At 45.3% G+C, this 17600-nt stretch overlaps 1 protein-coding gene across 5 annotated transcripts in view; it reads right to left on the bottom strand.

The window, feature by feature from the left end:
- LOC124595959 (CD109 antigen-like) overlaps positions 1-17600 on the bottom strand; it is a 242483-nt gene that overhangs the window by 123583 nt on the left and 101300 nt on the right. The window contains exon 1 of one of the 5 annotated variants that reach the window (XM_047134887.1): positions 3683-3857. The exons of the other annotated variants lie outside the window; for them this stretch is intronic. The gene's annotated coding sequence lies outside the window, so the exon portion shown is untranslated. Of the gene's footprint in view, positions 1-3682; positions 3858-17600 lie in introns of those variants that run through there. 5 annotated transcript variants of the gene reach the window in all.

Genomic DNA, 17600 nt, shown 5'->3' with positions numbered 1-17600 from the left:
ACTTCTGCTTTCTTCACATGCATTTAACGGAATGTCACTATTTAAGAATCAATGCAGCAGTACGAAACGAGAAACATGAAGTGGTACAGTACATTTAATACACTATGTTGTGAACTTTTCCTGACACTGGCAACACTGAAATTGTTTCGTCTTTCTAGAAACAGAAGCTAGCAGAAAATCTATGGCATAATGTTCCAACTGCAATAACTAGAATCAATTTTTGAAATTTAGTATGGGCTTTCTCTTTGCATGGCAGTTTGATTCTAGAATCATAGTGACAATTCTTCAACGAAATGCCACACGGTCGATTTTACCATTATCTTTGGTTCAGAGCTGCCATTCATTGTCCTTGGCTGTATTGACAAAATATACAGTGATGGGGAAGAACCATTTCTTACCCCTAATAGAGAGAGTGACAGAGTGAAATATTTTGGTGAGCTCTATCAATTCTATTCATAAACTTGTTGTAATGGTAAATGACTCTCGGGTACTGAACTGTTATCCATCTTTTATACTGATGTGAATATCGTATTGCTGTACGAGTTGGATTTATAATATCAAAGCTATGGCACTGTCACCACATTGCTGTCATTCAGTAAATCCACTGCCACATCTGAAGTTCGATGTCCCTCTATGTTTCTTTTCCAGTTCATTTCCGTTTGGTAGCATGCAACTCTTACCAATTCTGTTAGCTCTTATTGTACCTGTGGCCTGAATATTTCTTAGATGCAAGTAACACAGATGATGAAATGAAGTAAATCAATACAATCTATATGGCAGGTCTTTCAGCTAGTTGACATACATTGTAACTACTCAGTAACCAAGGGCATTGTCAACATATTTCTCTGGCAATGTACCAGCATCCTAGTATGGCACAAACCATGTCACATATCCATTATATGGCCCTCCACACCAGAACTTAAACCCATATCTTATAGTTTTGCCTCGTTTAAAGGTCTTTGCCCCATGCTGCCCAAAATATAGTGAAAGCTTGATTTCAGTGACTGGCCATTTAAGCACATGCTTCCAGGAGGATGTTAGCTTTATGCATACAAAAATCAGATACAATGTCTTCTGCCTCTTGCCTTTTGCTGTAACACCATGCAAATACCCATATTATCCCTTACTATACTGATACCTATAAGACATTCTGAGAGAATACACAAACAGTTATTTCTCTAGTACAAATGTGCATTGAGATGTTATACTCATATCAACTAGAAGATTAGGCAGATAATCCATTTTCTGAAAACCAAGTTTTCTCATGCACACTGAATAATACTAACTCAACATTGAAAGCTAAGTGTTGTTTTCAACAGTGGTATGAGGCCTTTGGATGAAGTGTACGCTAATGTCATCTGTTCGAAGGTAGAATAAAGGAGCAGCATAAAAAATTTTAAGCTACCCTGTACAAATCTTCCCAGAAGAAAAACAGACGTATCCGGGTTAAATGACTACAATTTTAGTCCCATAGCAGCAAACAGAAATAAACGTTAGCATATTCCATTATATAGTTGTGATTAAATACACAAGGTCCAGAAGTTATTTTGCTCTCAAGAGTTTAAGATTGTCTGTACTTTCAGTAAAAGTCTCCTCAAAAATTATATGTCATGAACTGCTAACCATCTACACTGATCAACATTTTATGAACAAAATAATATCTAATTCACAAAAGACAGTTTATTAATAACATTAAATTCCACTATTCAAAAATCCATTTTACTTAATTGGTAACTAATGACAGTGACTTACAAGTACTATAAAATGATACCAGTGAAGCTGCATGTATAAAAATTCCTCCATTACCTGATAGAACAACAAATCAAACCGAAAATAATGCACTGGTAAGATGGTCACAGTGCCGTGAAAAATCAACAAATGCGGGCATGTTTTGTGCAGTTTAATTCCTTGCTATATTAAGGGGGTTAACTTTTGGGGCAAATTCAGATAAGGCCTCCAAATAAAAAAATGTTGAGTCAGTAGCTCATCCTTTTCCAGCAGCATCTTTCACACTAATATTAGTACCCTTCTTGTTTAATGTTATTCATGAGACACATTAAAGTCAATTGGAAATGAAGGTAATGTATGTAAGTATATGACCTCACTATAAACCACAAGAAACCCAAAAACTTCTAAACCAACAGAAATACATTCCCTGTTAAGTTTTGACTGTGTGTGTTATGAAATTCTTCTAGATAAGCTTAAGTATTATGGATTGAGTGGGACAGTGCATGAATGGCCTAATTCATATTTAGATTGAAGAATGTAGAAGGTTGAAATAAACGGTACAGATAGTCTGCAAAAACCAGCAGAGTCCTCTAAATGGGAAGGTATCAAGAACAGTGTTCAGTCCTGGGTCCCTTATTGTTCTTAATGTATGTTAATGACTTGCCATTCTATATTCATCAAGATGTGCAGCTAGTTAAAGAAATTTGTTTTTGCTGATGATACAAGTATATAGAAATCACACCCAGCAAGCAAGAATTAGCTGGGGAAATTATTTTTAATGTCTTTCAGAAAATTGTGAAGTGGTTCTTTGCGCATGGACTCTCACTAAATTTTAAGAAAACACAGTATATACAATTCTGTACAGTAAATGGCATAAAATACAGCCTTTGAAAAGAAGTCTGATGGTAAAGCAGAGCATTCAAAATTTCTGGGTGTGCACATTGATGAGAAATTGAACTTGAAGAAACACATTGATAATCTGCTGAAACATTTAGACTCAGCTGGTTATGCTTTTAGGATTATTGCAAATTTTGGTGATAAACATATCAGTAAATTAGCCTACTATGCCTATTTTCATTCGCTACAGTCATATGGCATCATATTTTGGGGTAACTCATCAAGAGAAAAAGCATTCATTGCACAAAACCGTGTAATCAGAGTAATAACTGGAGCCCACCCAAGATCACCTTACAGACATTTATTTAAGGACCTTGGGATATTCACAGCACCTTCGCAATACTTACGAAATTTGTAATTAATAACCCATCCCAACTCAAAAACAACAGCAAAATGCATGGCAACAACAGTAGACGAAAGGATGATCATCAGTATTCTGGGTTAAATCTCACTTGGGCACAGAAAGGGGTTAATTATGCTGCCACAAAAATCTTTGGTCACTTGCTAAATAGCTTTAAAAGTCTGACAGCCAACAACATCTAAAAATAAATCAAAAGATTTTCTGAATGACATTTCCTTCTACCCAATAGATGAATTTTTTGATATGAAGTAGTAACTGAAAAAAAATTATATTGTGCACTGAAAATTTAAGGTATGACATGTTCCACGTCATTACGAAATGTATTCATGAGCTAAGCCACAAGCAGTAATGTAATGTAATGCGTGTCCACGTTTTAATGGGTGAATAACATCTGATTAGCATTTAAAAAATAATATCACTTCAGAATACTATCAGTAGGCCTAAGTCACGTAATATTTTTTTATTCGGTTAAATCAGTCCAGAGTTGGAAAGAACGCAAGAGCACACTATCTCCAGTACGACCATGGCTCGTTAAAGCACACCAACATTCACGGTGATGACTGCTGTCTTAATACTGTTACAACAGAAGCTTGCTCTACAATACGTACTTGTTACATATCACATTGTTGCGAGAGATAGTCGGTTTCTGGATATAAACAATTAGACAGTTTGCATTTCAATTTACAGATACAATACCTGTACGCGAGCCGATTTTTTTTTAATAGAGTGATTGCTCGCTTGCTCATTCAAACGACGTATTATATGACACACCACTGTCAGAACTGGTCTTTATTAAAATTTGAGTCCACAGAAATAGGAGAACGCGAAATCACTACTTCGTTATCAACAAACTCTTCCCAACAGTGGAGACTTGTCAACAGTTAATCTTCCCAACAGTAAAGAGCCATTTACATGCACAGATTTACTGGCCGGCCGACCGACGTACTCATTTTGCGGGTGTACCAGTAAATGTGCGTTGTGCAAAGTGCGATAACGACGCAGCATTGCGTCAGTGACCAGGCCTGCTGTCGTCTCGTGACGTCTATCCAAAGAAGTGTGTTAGCCTCTCAACATCAGTTCTTTGAATTTAAAGCATCGTAAGCACAAGGATGCTTTTCTCCAGCACCGCCAGTTGGAAAACTGCCATTTGGTCGAAAATTCCATTGCTTGGAACAGGGAAATAAAAAGACTGCTTGGAACACGATCGAATGTCTCAGCGAAAGCATTTCTACTCAGTGATCGTTTCAGTCGCACCAGAGAACCCAATCCATTCCATGTACACAGAGCTCACACCATTATGGAGCCACCACTAGTTTCCACAGTGCCTTCTTAACAACCTGCGTCCATGAGTTCGTGGGATCTGTGCCACTCTCTAACACTACCATCAGCTCTTACCAACTGAAATCGGAACTCATCTAACCAGACCACGGTTTTCCACTAGTCTGTGGTCCAGCTGATATTGCCACGAGCCCAGGAGAGACGCTGCAGGCGATGTCGTGCTGTTAGCAAAAGCACTCGCGTCGGTCGTCTGCTGCCATAGCCCATTAACGCCAAATTTCGTCGCACGGATACGTTCGTCGTACGTCCCACATTGATTTCTGCGCTTATTTCAAGCAGTGTTATTTGTCTTTTAGCACTGACAACTCTAAGCAAACGCAGCTGCTCTAGGTCGTTAGGTGGAGACTGTCGGTCACTATGTTATCCGTGGTGTGACGCAATGCCTGAAATTTGGTATTTTCGGCACGCTCTTCACACTCTGGATCTTGGAATATTGAATTCCTAACTATTCCCAAAATGGAATGTTCCCTGTGTCTTGCTTCAATTACCATTACGCGTTCGAAGTCTGTTAAATCACGTCGTGCGGCCATAACCACGTCGGAAACCTTTCCGCACGAATCACCTGAGTACAAATGACAGCTTTTCTTTTTCTTTTTTTTTCTTTATTGTGATTTCATTCCCCTGCCCCATATGGGCAGGGGAAGGCTGTCAGCGGCACAATCTTCAGCCGAGTGACATGACAACTAAAATATGAATAAAATGTTACATACATAAGGCGATAAAAAAGGGGAACATAAAACAGAGTAATGGGAGAAAATGGAGGTAAAAATAGACTGACATGGAGACGTTCATGGGGGACAGTTAAAAAAAAAGTCACCATAAAATTAAAAAACACAGTTGGCGATTCTTAAAACACAGAGAAGACACTGAATGGACATGCGCAGGTTAAAAGTCGGCCACAGTATTAAAAACACTCCAGAACAACACACTTAAAAGCCACTTGGAGCACACACGACGAAGAATAAAACTGCCAGGGGAAAGGTCAGAGAGGATGGAAAAGGAGGGGAGAGCAAGGGGCAGCAGGGAAAGCGGCGGGATGAAGAGAGTATGGGCGTCAGCGGGTACACGAAGAGGCAGGTGACACGTGGGGCGGGAGATGAAGAGGGAAGACAGGACAGGAGGGAGTGCAGAGACACTGAAAGAGGGCACAAGAGAGGGAGGGGGAATAGGAGGGGGAAGCCGCTCAGGTGGAGGGAGGGGGAGGAGAGGGAGCCCTGAGGAGGAGGCAGGAAGATGGGGTCAGAGTTGGTAGGAAGGGTAGATGTCAGGGCGGAGCTCGTCATCCGACAGGGGTAGATGGTGGAAGTTGCGTTGGGAAAGGAGATGGAGGGTGTGGAGACGGAGGGAGGGTGGGACACAACGGTAAAGGCGCGGCAACTGGTTGGGGGCGGAGAGGGGATCAAGGCGGCGGACAATATATAGTGTGCGGATGTGTTCAAAGAAAAAGAGAAGGTGGGTTGAAGGGGATGAGGTCGTAGATGATGCGCGTGGGGGACGGAAGGCGGATGCGGGAGGCGAGGTGGAGCGCATGGCGTTCGAGGATTTGGAGGGCTTTATATAACCGGGGAGGGGCGGAATTCCAAGCTACGCTGGCATAACAGAGGATGGGGCGGATCAAGGATTTGTAGGTGTGGAGGATGGTGGAAGGATGCAGACCCCACGTCCGGCAGGACAGGAGTTTCAGGAGGCGGAGGCGGTTGTGAGCTTTGTTTTGGATGGTAAGGAGATGGGGAGTCCAGGTGAGGTGGCGGTCGAGTGTGAAGCCAAGGTACTTGAGGGTGGGAGTGAGGTGGATAGGATGGCCATAAATGGTGAGGTAGAAATCACGGAGGAGGAAGGAGCGGGTGGTGCGGCCTATGATGATCGCCTGAAAGCTTCGCCAATACACTGCCCTTTTAGACCTTGTGTACGGAACACTACTGCCAGCTGTACGTGAGCGGATCACTCCCATGACTTTTGTCACCTCAGTGTAACAGCTCGGTAGCGTTCACAGTTATCAGTCACTTTTGGAAGTAATTATTACATGCTTCTTGAAGTCTGAGGGTATTTCGCTTCACACGTATCTTGCACACCACGGGGAATAGCTTTTCTCACGACTGGCCCTCCCAAGGATTTTAATGATTCAGTAATGGGTCTCTCGGCCTATCCATGAGCAATGCGTTACATTTGTTTGTGTTCAGAGTCAACTGCCAATCTCTGAACCAACCAACCAACCAATCCTCTGCAGATCTTCCTGCATTTCGCTACTATTTTCTAGTGCTGCCACAAATGTTTGGGGGAGAGTACAGCAACAGAGTTGCAGAAAACGAAACACTTGTGTCATCGTTGGAAGCGTAAAAAAAAGGAGAGAGAGAGAGAGAGAGAGAGAGAGAGAGAGAGAGAGAGAGAGAGAGAGAGAGAGAGAGAGAGCAGCCGAACACCAAACTGTCAGCTATGAAGCGCAAAGGAAGGGAATTGACATTTTTAGAGTTCCAGTAGTTCGTAAGTTATTCATTTCTTGTATGTTTGGTACATTTATTATATGATGTGTGCCACAGACATTTACAGTCCTGTTACTTTTAATTTGAAATGAGTGTCTTAAACTTGTAGGGACATACATAAATACATAGAGTTCACATGAATGTCATTTTTGCATTCGTTTTGATTTATCATCATGTCTTTCCTCAAGATCCTGTAAATGACGTTGCATGTTCCGAACATATTTTCACATAGTAACTGTGGAGATATTGCTGCACTGATTAGAGGTGTTCTGCCAGTATCTAGAAACCTTGACACAGGTAAGAGCCTCTACTCACGACTTACAGCTTCTTCGATCACAGCAATTTCTTTTTCTTTTTACGTCGAATGTGGTGCCCACGTTCACAGTTCAAGACATCATAGCCGTGTCATGGATATGGAAAATCCTAAGGCGACTCTTGTGTTCCACCATCAACAGAGATTTACGGCTGGGGAGTAGGGAGGAGATGGATAGTGACAGGGGGAGGATGACGTAAACAGACAGAGGGGGAGTGGAAGAGACAGACAGTGACAGGGGGCGGGGGAGATGGAGGTAGAGAGAGAAGAGGGGAAAAGCGGAGATAAGGGCAGGAGGAGATGGAAAGAGTATGGGGAGGGGGAATGCACAGAGAAAGGGGAGAAAAGGAGGACAGAGAAAGGGGAGAGTAGCAGATGTGAGCAAGATTCGCGTCATATGCGCGCGCGAACGAAGCCGCGTCACAGGTATAGTTGTAGCATTATATGCATTCTCTCCATGAGACTGTGTAGATGTTATGTAACCAGGCCAGCCAGGACTTTTTTCCCCACACTTGTACTTCTTTCACCTCTGTCAATGAATTCTTAATGTGAGAAGTACCAAGTGGTTCGAAGCCCATTTTAAACCGCAGGATCCCTTGCAAGCCAAGTCAGCTATTAGTATCCCTTCCGATGCGCTTCATTCAATTTATCGAAATTATACTTCTGTAATACACGCCGCGAGCCGTGACGACAACGATTTTACACTCCTGGAAATGGAAAAAAGAACACATTGACACCGGTGTGTCAGACCCACCATACTTGCTCCGGACACTGCGGGAGGGCTGTACAAGCAATGATCACACGCACGGCACAGCGGACACACCAGGAACCGCGGTGTTGGCCGTCGAATGGCGCTAGCTGCGCAGCATTTGTGCACCGCCGCCGTCAGTGTCAGCCAGTTTGCCGTGGCATACGGAGCTCCATCGCAGTCTTTAACACTGGTAGCATGCCGCGACAGCGTGGACGTGAACCGTATGTGCAGTTGACGGACTTTGAGCGAGGGCGTATAGTGGGCATGCGGCAGGCCGGGTGGACGTACCGCCGAATTGCTCAACACGTGGGGCGTGAGGTCTCCACAGTGCGTCGATGTTGTCGCCAGTGGTCGGCGGAAGGTGCACGTGCCCGTCGACCTGGGACCGGACCGCAGAGACGCACGGATGCACGCCAAGACCGTAGGATCCTACGCAGTGCCGTAGGGGACCGCACCGCCACTTCCCAGCAAATTAGGGACACTGTTGCTCCTGGGGTATCGGCGAGGACCATTCGCAACCGTCTCCATGAAGCTGGGCTACGGTCCCGCACACCGTTAGGCCGTCTTCCGCTCACCCCCCAACATCGTGCAGCCCGCCTCCAGTGGTGTCGCGACAGGCGTGAATGGAGGGACGAATGGAGACGTGTCGTCTTCAGCGATGAGAGTCGCTTCTGCCTTGGTGCCAATGATGGTCGTATGCGTGTTTGGCGCCGTGCAGGTGAGCGCCACAATCAGGACTGCATACGACCGTGGCACACAGGGCCAACACCCGGCATCATGGTGTGGGGAGCGATCTCCTACACTGGCCGTACACCACTGGTGATCGTCGAGGGGACACTGAATAGTGCACGGTACATCCAAACCGTCATCGAACCCATCGTTCTACCATTCCTAGACCGGCAAGGGAACGTGCTGTTCCAACAGGACAATGCACGTCCGCATGTATCCCGTGCCACCCAACGTGCTCTAGAAGGTGTAAGTCAACTACCCTGGCCAGCAAGATCTCCGGATCTGTCCCCCATTGAGCATGTTTGGGACTGGATGAAGCGTCGTCTCACGCGGTCTGCACGTCCAGCACGAACGCTGGTCCAACTGAGGCGCCAGGTGGAAATGGCATGGCAAGCCGTTCCACAGGACTACATCCAGCATCTCTACGATCGTCTCCATGGGAGAACAGCAGCCTGCATTGCTGCGAAAGGTGGATATACACTGTACTAGTGCCGACATTGTGCATGCTCTGTTGCCTGTGTCTATGTGCCTGTGGTTCTGTCAGTGTGATCATGTGATGTATCTGAGCCCAGGAATGTGTCAATAAAGTTTCCCCTTCCTGGGACAATGAATTCACGGTGTTCTTATTTCAATTTCCAGGAGTGTATATCGCTGGTGCCAATCCAAGGCCCGGCGCTTGTTTTAAAACCATTATTCAGTTATCTGTCATCTGGGTGATCTAGACCGGTGGGCCCTAACTTTTCTTCAAATGTGTGTGAGAACTTATGGGACTTAACTGCTAAGGTCATCAGTCCCTAAGCTTACACACTACTTAACCTAAATTATTCTAAGGACAAACACACACACCCATGCCCGAGGGAGGACTCGAACCTCCGCCGGGACCAGCCGCACAGTCCATGACTGCAGCGCCTAAGACCGCTCGGCTAACCCCGCGCCCCAACTTTTCTGAGACCACTACTCAATCAGATACCAGCTAGTACTCACTACCCTCCCCCACAATAAACAACATTAGCAACTAACTGCACTGAAGAATGAAAAAGAATTTTCTTTGAAAACTTCCATTTTTTATATCATCAATGGCGAACGATAAATGATATTTGTGTTTTGTGGGTGTCTTGCTAAACTGCGAACTTACGAGTCAATCTGACACTTTTAACTGCTTATTCCGAACAACCTATACAATGATGAAACAAGTCTCAGTGCATTGCGAGTGCTATCTACAACTAGTTGTCAGAAAAGGAAGCTAACTCTCCACATTGAGGATAGACACTTGTTACAAAACATGCTTTCTCTTGATCACTCCTCTTCCTGGCCACTTGCTTCACCCACACCCTGCACCCACATTTAAAATCACTATAAATGTGTGCACTATACGTAGTCTTACTGTTTGCATATCTCTTGACTGCTGCACTCCTTACTTTTGGACTGGAAAATCAAGATTTCAGACCCCCGATGATGTGTGTGTCCGACTACTGCCAACAATAATAATAAACAGTGCAGTCCTCCATAGCAGTGAAGCAGCAATTAAATGGATATTGTTGTGCAGTCACTTAGTTCATCTACTGTTGGGAGGTGAACAACTAAACTATTTCTGGTCCATTGCAAGAATTACCTACAACTCGGAGATGACACTTTCATGAGATATTTAAGTATATTTTATGTATATTTAGCAATTTTGCTGTCATAGATGCATGTGTAGGTGGACTATGTAAGGAACATGCTCATACATTCGTTTCACACGCTGTAACATCCACAACATTGTGTCCGTGCGTTAATGGCAGTGTTTGGAAAAAAATTAAAAAGTAATTATTGGTAACTTACACTGAGGTGAAAGTCCAGGAACAGCGTTATGCACATACACAGATGGCCGCGGTATTGGGTACATACGGAATAAGAGGGCTTTGCATTGGCGGAGCTACCATTTGTGCTGAGGTGACTCACGTGAAAAAGTTTCCGACGTGATTATGGCCGCACGACGGAAAGTAACACACTTTGAAAGCAGAATAGTAGTTGGAGCTAGACGCACAGGGCATTCAATTTCGGAAAGCGTTAGGAAATTCAGTATTTCGAAATCCACAGTGTCAAGTGTGTGCCTAAAATACCAAATTTCAGGCATGACCTCTCGCTGCGGACAACGCAGTGACCGATGCCCTTAAGACCCAGAGCAGCGGCGTTTCCGTAGAGTTGTCAGTGCTAACACACAAGCAACACTACTTGAAAAACAGCGTAAATCAATGTGGGACGTACGACGAATGTATCCGTTAGGACAGTGCAGCGAATTTTGACGTTAATTGCCGGCCGCGGTGGCCGAGCGGTTCTAGGCGCTTCAGTCTGGAAACGCGCGACCGCTACGGTCGGAGGTTCGAATCCTGCCCCGGGCATGGATGTGTGTGATGTAATTAGGTTAGTTAGGTTTTAGTAGTTCTAAGTTCTAGGGGACTGATGACCTCAGAAGTTAAGTCCCATAAAGCTCAGAGCCATTTTCAACCTTTTTTTTTTACGTTAATGTGCTATGGCAGTACACGACTGAAGGAGTGCCTTTGCTAATATCACGACAGCGCCTCTCCCGGGCTCGCGACCATATCGGTTGGACCCTGGACGATTGGAAAATGGTGGCCTAGTCAGACGAGTCACAATTTCAGTTGGTAAGACCTGATGGTAGGGTTCGAGTTTGGTGCAGATCCCATGAAGTCTCGGACTCAGGTTGTCCAGAAGGCACTGTGCACAAGCTGGCAATGGCTCCATAATGGTGTGGGCTGTGCTTACATGGAATGGACTGTGTCCTCCGGTCCAAATGAACCCATCATTGATTGAAAATGCTCATTTGCAGCCTTTCAAGGATTTCATTTTTATGGATGACAGTGTGCAATGTTACCAGGTCACAATTGTTCGCGACTGTTTTGAAGACCATTCTGGCCGGTTCCAGTGAATGATTTGACCACCCAGATCGCCCGACAAGAATCCAGTCGTACATTTACGGGACATAATCGAGAGGTCAGTTCGTGCACAACATCCTGCACCGGCAACACTTTCGCAATTACAGACAGCTGTAGCGGCTGCATGGCTGTTTCAGTATGGGACTTCAGCGAAGTGTTGAGTCCTTGCCACGTCCAGTTGCTGCACTACGCTGGCCAAATGGAGGTCGCACACGATGTTAGGATGTACTCCATGACTTTTGTCACCTCAGTGTAAATGAAGGGGTGAAGGATATTCAGTCGGAAGCTGAGCCGCAGCAGGGAAGTGCACTGGCAACGCCGCCTAGCATCCCCACGCAACCTGCACTGCGCAGTATTACGCTCACGCAGGTAGCGGCGTCGGCGTCTGCCTCCCAGACTCCCACCGCTGTTAAGCTGCTCTGTTCGTTCGACGTTCAGCCTGCGGCTGCAGTAGTGAAGGAAGACAAGCAGCCATCCACCGTAACACGAAGTACGGACTTTTACGAAATCTACAGTTAGTATTCACATTACATTTCTGCAAACTTTATCGCGCAGACAAATTTTTACTGTCCAGTACAGAGTAAATCAAAACGAGATAAAATTGTAGAGGGGTAGGACGCACGGTGGCAGAAAATGGATGCGGTTGACGAAATAATAAGTAGAATATCTATGGGTTACGGAGGTTTTGAAAAGACGAAAAGTTTCGTTAACACCGAAACAAATTCCGACAGAATTAAGAGATTCCCCAAAAGTTATATCCGAAGTGTAGAGCTGAATGGCAGCAAAATATGGTTAGTCAAAATGAAAGAGGAAAAAAAATACTTTGATATTTCTGTATTGTGGCCATGGAGATTAATGTTAAAACGTGAAATTCACTGAAATGCTGACGGATGAAGTATTTCTTAAAAAAAAAAAAAAAAGTAGTTCAAATGGCTCTGAGCACTATGGAACTTAACATCTATGGTCATCAGTCCCCTAGAACTTAGAACTACTTAAACCTAACTAACCTAAGGACATCACACAACACCCAGTCATCACGAGGCAGAGAAAATCCCTGACCCCGCCGGGAATCAAACCCGGGCGTGGGAAGCGAGGACGCTACCGCATGACCACGAGGTGCGGACATTTCTTAAAACATGAGAGGACAGAAAACTAGTGGAAAGGATGAGAATGAGGAAGGAGAGGACTCTGAATGTTAGATGACATTCGACAAGGATGTAGTTAGCAGAAGATTACGGAGGAAGCTCAGAACATACAACAGGCACCAACTAGACGCACTCCAGTTTTGTAAGAAAGAGATACCAAAGAAGGGAATTGAAAAGATGGGACAGCAACAACGAGCGGACAGGTGAGGACCGTTATTCTCCCCCCCCCCCCCCCCTACGGAAAAAACCCACTCCACCGAAAAAACAGAGATGATCATTACAAAGCGAGCTCTCATCCTGCCACAGAGACAGGCTCATCATCAATTCAGTGTCAGTTTGAAGTAGGCCACAACATGCAATGGATATTGACTAATGGCAAGTGTGTCTAGCGCCGTTTGTCGTGAAATATCAAAGCTACTTTTATTATGTACTTCAGTTTCAGGCCACACAAACTGTATCATTTCTCGTTTAAATTTCTTAGTAGTTCATCAACGTACACCTATTTCACAGGTCGCTGCTATAATCTTCGCAACTGAAAATGTCAGATGGGTCTGGGTTGTACCTTCGATGCTCTAGGTCTTTTTGGCCGCTATTAATATCTACTTAAATATGAATAAAGAAACTACTCGCACGCATCTGAACGTTACAAAATATACTCTCTCATTTACGTACATAGTAGTTGGTGCGTACCTGTTGGAAAGTGGTAGAACTAGTATGTTTGCCAATTAATAAACAACTGAGTTTGATTTTGTAAAAATTGTTCCTCTTTACCTTCACCCACGCCCATCCCAAGAAACTAATACCAGTAGAAACCACTGCCCACCCACCTCCGTCCCGCTCCAGTTGCTTAGATCCTACACTATGTTATCAAAAGTATCCGGACACCCCCCGAAAAAAAAAAGTTTTTCATATTAGGTGCATTGTGCTGCCACCTATTGCCAGGTACTCCATATCAGCGACCTCAGTAGTCATTAAACATCGTGAGAGAGCAGAATGGGGCGCTCCGCGACACTTACAGACTTCGAACGTGGTCAGGTGATTAGGTGTCACTTGTGTCAGACGTCTCTACGCGAGGTTTCCACACACCTACACCTCCCTAGGTCCACTGTTTCCGATGTAATAGTGACGTGGATATGTGAAGGGACACGTACAGCGCAAAAATGTACAGGCCGACCTCGTCTGTTGACTGACAGAGACCGCCAACAGTTGAAGAGGGTCGCAATGTAAAACACGCAGACATCTATCCAGAACATCACACAATAATTCCAAACTGCTTCAGGAGCCACTGCAAGTACTATGACAGTTAGGAAGGAGGTTAGAAAACTTGGATTCCAAGATCGAGGGGCTGCTCATAAGCCATCCATCACGCCGGTAAATGCCGAACGAAGCCTCGCTTGGTGTAAGGAGCGTAAACACTGGACGATTGAACAGTGGAAAAACGTTGTGTGGAGTGACGAATCGCGGAACAAATGTGGCGATCCGATGGCAGTGTGTGGGTGTGGCGAATGCTCGGTGAACGGCATCTGCCAGCGTTGTTTTGCGTGGCACTATCACAGCACAGGCCTACATTGATGTTTTAAGCACCTTCTTGCTTCCCACTGTTGAAGAGCAATTCGGGGTGGGCGTTTGCATCTTTCAAAACACGATCGAGCACCTGTTCATAATGCACGGCCTGTGGCGGAGTGGTTACACGACAATAACAACCCTGTAATGGACTGGTCTGCACAGAGTCCTGACCTGAATCCCATGGAACACCTTTGGGATGTTTTGGTACGCAGACTTCGTGCCAGGCTTCACCGACCGACACCGATACCTCTCCTCAGTGCAGCACTCCGTGAAGAATGGACTGCCATTCCCCAGGAAACCTTCCAGCACTTGACTGAACGTATGCCTGCGAGAGTGGAAGCTGTCATCAAGGTTTAGCGCGGGCCATCACCATATTGAATTCCAGCATTACCGACGGAGGGCGCCACGAACTTTTAAATCATTTTCAGCCAGGAGTCTTGATACTTTTGATCACATAGTGTAGGTACGCTCTTGATACCTGTTTGGGAAGACGGTGGTTAGAATCCCCGTCCGGCCATCCAGATTTAGGGTTTTCATGATTTCCCTAAATCGTGAAAGTCGAATCCTGAGATGGTTACTTCGAAAGGGCACGGCCGATTCCCTTACCCAATTCGACTTTGTTCTCCTTGTGTAATGCTCTCGCTGTCGACACGATGTTAAACCCTAATCTTGCTTTCTTCTTCTTCTTCTTCTTCTTCTTCTTCTTTTTGCTCCTGATATCGTATCTGATATACAAGAACACGTATGTCAACTATTCCTCCACTGCTCAAGTTCGTAGTTTTGACGAACCTTGTCGCAATAGGGATACGGTTCGAAGTCGAAAAACAGACGCAAACTCGTTGTGTCGAGTCAAGCAGTTCTGTAGTAAAGCGAGCAGCCTCGTTTGTACAGTCTCCAGCTTTTACTTCATAACTTTATTTTCTAAGTTCACTGTGACTTCCATTGGTAATTCAGCAAACGTCGCATACAAGTTTATAGCGAAATCCACTAACCCTTGTATCCAAAACGCAAACGTAAATCTGAGCCGCACCAGATGGCTAGTTTGTACGGAGTGTTTTACTACGCGTGGTCGTTTTGGAGGGTGTACGTCCTTGCCCACAGACCTCCGAAATGACTCACCCGGCCAATTAAATGGGAACTGGACTCAGAACCACAATGCAGCTTGGCATTTCCCACAGTAATAAATCAGTGCCAGAGATGAAAGATGCGATACTTGCCCAGAGGAAATGCTTGGACAGACGACTGAGTGCTGAACTCCAAACCCTTGAGTCTGACGCTTAACAACCGAACCACACTCATATTGAATATTGTTCCGAGCTAATGCGATCCTCCTCTCCCGTCTACAAATTGTGCACATATACTCTGTAAACAAAATATATACACTGCGCAAAATAATTAAAAGGTCTTTTTTGTAAAAAAAAAAAAAAAAAAAAAAAAAAAAAAAAAAAAAAAAAAGGTCATTTCCCAGTTGCAACGAAGAAGTTGAAATTTGGCTCCAAGGAGCCTACAACCTTCTTCTGTAATCGTGCAGAAGCGTCACCCACGCTCACGCCGACGCTTTAAACAGCATAGTGCCTACACATGAAAAGAAGAAACGTCATAGCTCAGAAGTTCATGTGACTTGTAAGGTGGGTTAATGGTATTACACTGGCACCAAATTTCATCACAACTCTGCCCAACGCCATCGCATCCGTGTTACACGATGGGAAGGTCGTCATACCCCTCCCTCTCTAGCCACATCTCAATCCTCCTCGTGACATCTCTGCATTGGAGGTCCGAACCGCGACGCGCGTCGTTGATATCACGCGTTTTCCTACAGGTGGCCGGAGAAAACATTTCCGACACACCGCCGCTCAGAATACACACGAAAAGGACTCAGGAGGTCGCATAAAGAATGCCAATGAAATCGCCCAGCATTCATTTTCTAAACGTCCTATATGAGAATAGTTAATCTTGTAAGGTTCACATATGTTTTCTGCTATTCTAAATGCGAGGGCTGTTCAATGAAGAATGATAATTTTTTATGGTCATAGTTTCTCGCGCTAAAATTTAATCTTATGATATGCTGTTAGCTTAATGTGCAACAAACACTCCGTAGTAGTTTCATTGTTGGAACTCCCGGTTCCCGCCTATGAGAGGCAGGCAAGATCAGACATGTTCAGTATTGCCTACCGCTGCAATGGAGGTAACACGCGAGGAACAATATGCGGTTTTGAAATTCTGCTTTTGTCTCAACAAATCTTCAGATGAGGCCTGTACAATGTTACAGGAGGCCTACGGAGAGTCTGTCCGTCCCTACAGCACAGCTCGAAAGTGGTTTAAAATGTTTAAAGAGAGGAGACAATCAATTTCAAAGGAAGGTGGACCCGGTGCTCCAGTTACTGCTCTTACGGAAGAAAAATCAATACTGCTGCTGTCACTGTGAAAAAGGATCGACGAATTACCTTAAGATCGCCTTCTGAAATACTGAACATTTCATTGGGTGTCACCCACACGTTGGTGACAGGAAAACTACACATTTTTTACGAGGTTCAAACAGGAGCGACTGCAGTAATGGATAGGAACTGTGATTGTTGTGTACAGATGCGAGCTGAGTTGGCGACCCTTCGCTCACAGCTCCTGGCTGCTTTGGCTTCCTTCACACGGCTTGAGGCTGCTGCCAAGGGGCGTCTGTTGGGGATCAAACGTGGGGATGCGAGGGATGTCGAGCACGTCCCAAGTGTCTTCCGATCGGTCCACTGCTGTGGCTGCCCTGGGTACTGCCTGCACTGAGGTTGACCCCTCACCCACGGTCGAGTGGAAGATCGTTCCAAAGTCTGGCAGGCAGCGAAAAACTTTCTGAGGGGCCAGAGGAAGCTTCTCGACCCGTAAGGTCTGGGCATTCACAGAGGGTGGGTTTGCTGGTAGTTGGGAGCTCCAACGTTAGGTGCGTAATGGGGCCCCTTAGGAACATGGCTGCCAAGGAGGGGAAGGAAGCCAGTGTGCACTCCGTGTGCATTCTGGGGGGAGTCATTCCAGATGTGGAAAGGGTGCTTCCAGATGCCATGAAGTGTACAGGGTGCAGCCAACTGCAGGTGGTGGCTCATGTCGGTATCAATGACATGTGTCGCTTTGGTTCGAAGGAGATTCTGTCCGGTTTCGGGCGGCTAGCAAAAATGGTAAAGACTGCCAGCCTTGCTTCCGAGATTAAGGCGGAGCTCACCATCTGCAGCATCGTCGATAGAACCGACTGTGGTCCTTTGGTGCAGAGCCGAGTGGAGGGTCTGAATCAGAGGCTCAGGCGGTTCTGTGACCGTGTAGGTTGCAGATTCCTTGACTTGCGCCATCGGGTGGTGGGTTTCCGGGTTCAGCTTAAT

This window comes from Schistocerca americana, chromosome 2, assembly GCF_021461395.2.
Source record: "Schistocerca americana isolate TAMUIC-IGC-003095 chromosome 2, iqSchAmer2.1, whole genome shotgun sequence".
NCBI lineage: Eukaryota > Metazoa > Arthropoda > Insecta > Orthoptera > Acrididae > Schistocerca > Schistocerca americana.
Note: the sequence above shows the minus strand (reverse complement) of the source record. Positions and strands in the feature narration are given on the sequence as shown.